Genomic DNA, 7,578 nt, shown 5'->3' on the forward strand with positions numbered 1-7,578 from the left:
GCACCTATATAAGACAAACCCCCGAATATCAGGACTGTCCCTATAAAATTGGGACATCTGGTCACCCTAAGGATACTGGACTAGATGCCCCTAATCCTGCAATTCCTGGATTCTGAAGCTCGGCCTCTTGCCAGACTGCAGCCTGGGTGAATCCATCCCCTCGCACGTCAGATGGCACAGCCCTGCCCTGCTACTGAGACAGCGGGAAGAGGAGATCGACTGTAGAACACGGAAAGCCTCCCATGAGAGCTGGGCTACATCAGCCCTACAGAATCCATTGCAGGGAGGGCTCAGCAGGAGGGATGGGACAAGGATCTGACCACTGAATCAGTGATTAATCCAAGCCAGCCGCATGAGAGGTGTGAAAGGCTAGGGCCCCTTTCCCAGCTGAGGGCCTGGAAGAGCAGCCATGGAGGGTGTGGAGAGTCACTCCAAGTCCCTGTTTGGGTGGGGTTTCAGTCTCCTCCATCTCCTTTGGAGCTGAACATTCCAAACCAGCATGCCCAGCCCAGAGCTCAGGGCCAAGAAACCCAGAGTCATCATGCTGCAGTGACAGGGTGACATTCACCCCTCTGCAGCAGGGCCAGGGAAGACATGTTACTCCCATGTTTTCCAGACCACCGCAGCCTCCTGCTGGGTAAAGCAACACTGGGGTTGGATGGTGAAGCCCAGGAGAACAGATGGACACCAGGCTTTTTCCTTAGCTTCAAACACACATACAGGCTATGTTTCCACTTCATTTTGGTCCCTGCTGTAGCGCATTGTGAGGTGCCTGGATGCTACCACCACACATGAGTCACCCCCAGGGCAGCTCAGGGAAGCCAGCCCTGCCCCTTAACTGCCACTGAGTGAACCCCAAGAGCTGCTGCTGCCCACAGAGCACTGCTGGGAAACCTCCTGTTTGGGATAGACAGCATGGTCTAGTGCTGACCACTGAGAACCAGGGCCCAAAGGTTCAGGCTAGGGTGCCCAGCATTTCAGATGGGGAAACTGAGGCACACAAAAAAAACAACTTGACCAAGGCCATGAAGTACATTAGTGCTAGGATCAGCATTCAGCAGACCATTCCCCCCCCCCCCCCAGGTGACTGCAGTGAGGCACCTAAATCCCCATTCAGATGCCCAAATTAAAGGGACCTGATGATCAGGGTGCTGAGCTGACACAGCCCCTGCTGGCTGGAGTGGAAGTTGTGAGGTTGTTGATGAGTGTGTGCAGTGCATTGATAATACAAAGCCCTGATTCCCTATAACCTGGTCCTTCTCATGCAGGGCGTGACAGACAAGGTCAGCTCCCAGACAGCTGCACTCTGCAGCACGGTATGGGGAGGACGTGACCAGCTCTCTGTGGAGAAAGAAATAGTTCGGGACTATTTAGAAAAGCTGGACGAGCACAAGTCCATGGGGCCGGATGCACTGCATCTGAGGGTGCTAAAGGAGTTGGCCGATGAGATTGCAGAGCCATTGGCCATTATCTTTGAAAAATCATGGCGATCGGGGGAGGTCCCGGATGACTGGAAAAAAGCTAATGTAGTGCCCATCTTTAAAAAAGGGAAGAAGGAAGATCCAGGGAACTACAGGCCAGTCAGTCTCACCTCAGTCCCTGGAAAAATCATGGAACAGGTCCTCAAGGAATCAATTCTGAACCACTTAAAGGAGGGGAAAGTGATCAGGAACAGTCAGCATGGATTTCACCAAGGGCAAGTCATGCCTGACTAACCTAATTGCCTTCTATGATGAGATAACCGGCTCTGTGGATGAGGGGAAAGCAGTGGATGTGCTATTTCTGGACTTTAGCAAAGCCTTTGATACAGTCTCCCACAGTATTCTTGCCAGCAAGTTAAAGAAGTTTGGGCTGGATGAATGGACGGTAAGGTGGATAGAAAACTGGCTAGATGGTCGGGCTCAACGGGTAGTGATCAATGGTTCCATGTCTAGTTGGCAGCCGGTATCAAGTGGAGTGCCCCAAGGGTCGGTGCTGGGGCCGGTTTTGTTCAATATCTTCATTAACGATCTGGAGGATGGTGTGGACTGCACCCTTAGCAAGTTTGCAGATGACACTAAACTGGGAGGAGTGGTTGATACGCTGGAGGGTAGGGATAGGATACAGAGGGACCTAGACAAATTAGAGGATTGGGCCAAAAGAAATATGATGAGGTTCAACAAGGACAAGTGCAGAGTCCTGCACTTAGGACAGAAGAATCCCATGCACTGCTACAGACTAGGGACCGAATGGCTGGGCAGCAGTTCTGCAGAAAAGGACCTAGGGGTTACGGTGGACGAAAAGCTGAATATGAGTCAACAGTGTGCCCTTGTTGCCAAGAAGGCTAATGGCATTTTGGGTTGTATAAGTAGGGGCATTTCCAGCAGATCGAGGGATGTGATCATTCCCCTCTATTCAGCACTGGTGAGGCCTCATTTGGAGTACTGTGTCCAGTTTTGGGCCCCACACTACAAGAAGGATGTGGATAAATTGGAGAGAATCCAGCGGAGGGCAACAAAAAATGATTAGGGGGCTGGAGCACATGACTTATGAGGAGAGGCTGAGGGAACTGAGATTGTTTAGCCTGCAGAAGAGAAGAATGAGGGGGGATTTGATAGCTGCTTTCAACTACCTGAAAGGGGGTTCCAACGAGGATGGATCTAGACTGTTCTCAGTGGTAGAAGATGACAGAACAAGGAGTAATGGTCTCAAGTTGCAGAGGGGGAGGTTTAGGTTGGACATTAGGAAAAAACTTTTTCACTAGTAGGGTGGTGAAGAACTGGAATGGGTTACCTAGGGAGGTGGTGGAATCTCCTTCCTTAGAGGTTTTTAAGGTCAGGCTTGACAAAGCTCTGGCTGGGATGATTTAGTTGGGTTTGGTCCTGCTTTGAGCAAGGGGTTGGACTAGATGACCTCCTGAGGTCCCTTCCAACCCTGAGATTCTATAATTCTATGATTCTATGCTGCTCAGAACTGCCCCACCCATGGGACTGAGGCAACAGCAAGTGAGTAGGAACAGATGGGCTCCTGATCCAACATGAGTGGCCATCTGTCAGTCAGCTCTAATGGGTTTTGGATCAGGCCCTTACGGAACAGGATGCCTGTGCAAAATGTCTCTAATAAAGGAACACAAAGGAATTCATCCAGAGACCCAGAGCAATCACCACCCAAGCAGAATCACCTCAAACCCATCATCCTTCAGGGGGCACTACCAGCCCCACAACCTGGGGTCACTTAGGACACAATCCTGCTGGGACCTCCCCTATACATTGATGGGATCAGCTGCTCCTCAGTGCCAAGTGTAGAGGGAAATGGGCTTGTAAGAGGGTTACCACATTCAGAACACCACCTGCATGGCCTGGAGCAGTCTTATAGCCCCCCTCAATTTCCCTCCAAGGGTCCCAGAAATAATCTACTCACAGCAAAGAAGCTCTAAAACAATATTCCCCCAAACATGTACAGGGTAGGGGAAGGAAGGTGTAAATTACTTAATCTAATCCAGCTCCTATAATAAATCCCCTTGAAGTAGGGCTTCCACAGCTCCCCTAAGGCTTTGTACAGGCTGCATTCTTCAGCTAAGCAGCTTTTCTGAAGCAGGCCCTACTGTACCTCCCCACAGCCTCTCCCTTATCTACCCCTGCAGTCTGATTGAGGCCCATGAACTTCATTTTTCCCACCTGGGGAGGAGAGTGGGCTGTGTCACAGATGGAGCTGAAGCCACTTTCCTCTTAAAGGGCCAGCTACACAGCAACAGAGCCTATTCCCACCTATGTTCAATGGGTTACTTCAGGGAGGGACAGCTGCAATCAGCAAGAGCAGAGAGGTGGCTGGAAATGCACCACAGCCTGTTGGAGGCAGAGGCCTCTCAATGGTCACTGATACTCACCTTCCTCCTTTGATATATATCCCACAATTGTGACCCACCCTGGCTCAGTTGCCAGCTGGGCTTATGATCTATGAGGACAAAGTGACCACATCAGACCCTGGACTTGCAAGCTGCCTGTGCGGCTGTAGCATTTGAATAATAGACTATTAGGGTTGGAAGAGACCTCAGGAGGTCATCTAGTCCAACCCCATGCTCAAAGCAGGACCAACACCAACTAAATCATCCCAGCCAAGGCTTTGTCACGCTGGGCCTTAAAAACCTCTAAGGATGGAGATTCCACCACCTCCCTAGGTAACCTCATTCCAGTGCTTCACCACCCTCCTAGTGAAATAGTTTTCCCTAATATCCAACCTAGACCTCCCCCACTGCAACTTGAGACCATTGCTCCTTGTTCTGTCATCTGCCACCACTGAGAACAGCCTAGCTCCATCCTCTTTGGAACCCCCCTGTTCAGGTAATTGAAGGCTGCTATCAAAAACCCCCACACTCTTCTCTTCTGTAGCATAAATAACCCCAGTTCCCTCAGCCTCTCCTTGTAAGTCATGTGCCCCAGCCCCCTAATCATTTTTGTTGCCCTCTGCTGGACCCTCTCCAATTTGTCCACATCCCTTCTGTAGTGGGGGGACCAAAACTGGACGCAATACTCCAGGTGTGGCCTCACCAATGCCGAATAGAGGGGAATAATTATTTCCCTCAATCTGCTGGCAATGCTCCTACTAATATAGCCTAATATGCCATTGGCCTTCTTGGCAACAAGGGCACACTGCTGACTCAGATCCAGCTTCTCGTCCACTGTAATCCCCAGGTCCTTTTCTGCAGAACTGCTGCTTATCCAGTTGGTCCCCAACCTGTAGCGGTGCCTGGAATTCTTCCGTCCTAAAGTGCAGGACTCTGCACTTGTCCTTGTTGAACCTCATCAGATTTCTTTTGGCCCAATCCTCCAATTTGTCTAGGTCACCCTTGACCCTATCCCTACCCTCCAGCATATCTATCTCTCCCCCCAGTTTAGTGACATCTGTGAACTTACTGAGGGTGCAATTAATCCTATCATCCAGATCATTAATAAAGATGTTGAACAAAACTGGCCCCAGGACCGACCCCTGGTGCACTCCGCTTGATACCGGCTCCCAACTAGACATGGAGCCATTGATCACTACCCGTAGAGCCTGACAATCTAGCCAGCTTTCTATCCACCTTATAGTCCATTCATCCAATCCATACTTCTTTAACTTGCTGGCAAGAATCAAAAGCTTTGCTAAAGTCAAGAAGCATAGACATACCCTTGGATGCAGGGGCGGCTCTAGGCACCAGCAAAACAGGCTGGTGCCTAGGGCGGCAAAATGTAGGGGGTGTCCCCTGCCGCCGGGGAGGGCGGGAGGCTGGGGGCCGGCGGACCTGCCGCAGTCATGCCTGCGGGAGGTCCACCGCAGCCCCGGGACGAGTGGACCTGCCGCAGGCATGACTGCGGAGGGGGCGCTCGTCCCGCGGCTTCGGTTGAGCTCCCGCAGGCATGACTGCGGCAGGTCAACCGGAGCCGCGGGACCACAGCACCCGCCGCAGTCATGCCAGCGGCAGGTCCGCTCGTCCCAGGCTCCGGTTGACCTGCCGCAGTCATGCCTGCGGGAGCTTAACCGGAGCCGCGGGAAGAGGGGACCCGCCGCAGGACCGGGGAAGGGCGGCGCAGCGCACCGCGCTGCTTGGGGCAGCCTGATTTCTAGAGCCGCCCCTGCTTGGATGGGAACTCAAGGGAATGTCAGAGCAGTGCATGGAGTGGGTTGCTCAGCCCTCACTGAATAGTGCTGAGTCAATACCTCTGCATGGAGCTAGAGCAGAGGTGGGCAAACTATGGCCCGCAGGCCACATCTGGCCCGCGGGACTGTCCTGCCCGGCCCTTGAGCTCTCGATCTGGGATGCTAGGCCCCAGCCCCTCCCCTGTAGCCTCAGCTCACTGTGCTGCCTGTGCTCTGGGCAGTGGGGCTGTGAGAGCCCCTGGGTGTAGTGTATTAAATTGCTCCCCGTAGGAATGTGCTACTTACAGTGTACTACTTACAACTACCAATCCTGGTGCACTGTAAGTAGCACATTCCTACGGGGAGCAATTTAATACACTACACCCAGCCCTCCATACAGTTTCAGAACCCCAAGTTTGCCCACCCCTGAGCTACAGGGACTGTGCTGCTTAGCTGCTGAGATTTGGATGAGTTATAATTCACAATGGTCAGAGCACTATGCTCCTTCAAGATCACAGCACAGGGTTTTTCAAGCTGCCAGAGTCAGTTTCCAGCTGGCCTGTCATTCCATCAGGAGCGCGCAGTCTTTTTCCACTTCCTGGCCCCAAATGCTGCAGCCTGTAGGATCCTGCCATTGATTTCAGGGGCAGCAGGCTAGGGTAAGTCAGTGTCTATAATATAGCTTGTACTCCTGAGCTAGTATGTTGGGCTGGAAGGTGCTAAATCAGCATAACAGGCTATTTATAAAGAGGCTGGAACCAGAACCCTGGAGCCAAACATTCCTGATGGTTAGAGGAGTTCAGGTCAGAGCTGAATTCTGTGTCTCGGGCCTGTAGCTAGTGTTATGAGAACACTAACCAGCAACGGCTGCAGTGAGCATCTGGTGTTTGTTACTGGCTCCCAGAGAGCTTTTGTGCATCTGAAACCCTTTCAAGAGCTTAGGATTGCCTTTCCCGTAACACCCCAACGGCACAACGTTAGTTAGAACTGGGCAAAACAGTGGAGGCCACGCAGCCCAACTGGTGAATTGTGTCCCTGTGCCAGGCTGTTTGTCAGAAACAACAATGCTGATGATGAAGGGATGCAGCTCCTGGGGCAAAAGCGCTTCGGCTCAGGTTAAAGGATGAGCAGAATAACAGCCCCCGCACTCGGCCCACAGCACAGGTTCTGCGTGCCTGAGCCTGCCTCTGGTTTGGTCCAATGACTTAATGCTGCCCTCAGATCCACTAAGCCAACTCCGGGCGCGTTCCTGGGGAGCAGGATTGGGCTTGGCCGTGATACAATTCCCTGAGCCCTGACTGATCCTTAGCCTGCAGCCCCTTCACAGTGCAAAGGGGTCCTAGGTCAGGTGTCCAGCCCTGCCCTGGGTTACAGAGCCCCTACACCAGGGGCGGGCAAACTTTTTGGCCTGAGGGCCACATCAGGTTTCTGAAATTGTATGGATGGGCTGGTTAGCGGGGTGGTGCCTCCCCAAACAGCCAGGCGTGGCCCGGCCCCTGCCCTCTAATCCAACCCCACCCTGCTTCTTGCCCCCTGACGGCCCCTCTGGGATTCCTGCCCCATCCACCCCTCCCTGTCCCCTGACTGCCCCTGGACCCTCCACCTTTGACTGACCCCTGCTGCCCTATCCAAACCCCTCCTCTCCTTCCTGACTGCCCCCAGGACCCCGCCCCCATTCAACCCCCCCGTCCATGCGGCATGCCCTCTGACCACCCTGCCCCTATCCACACCCCCGCCCCTTGACCACCACCCCAAACTCCCCAGCCCTCTATCCAACCCCCCATGGTCCCGGCCCCCTTACCCTGCTGCCTGGAGCACTGGTGGCTGGCGGCGCTACAGCCGCGCCGCCCAGAAGCGCCGGGTCAGGCCGGCTCTGCAGCTGCTCTGCTGGGCAGAGCCCCACCGCCCAGAGGATTGCGCGGGTGGCGCAGTGAGCTGAGGCTGTGGGGGAAGGGGAACAGCAGGGGAGGGGCCGGGGGCTAG

Source organism: Mauremys mutica, chromosome 7 (assembly GCF_020497125.1).
Source record: "Mauremys mutica isolate MM-2020 ecotype Southern chromosome 7, ASM2049712v1, whole genome shotgun sequence".
In the NCBI taxonomy this organism is placed as follows: Eukaryota; Metazoa; Chordata; order Testudines; family Geoemydidae; genus Mauremys; species Mauremys mutica.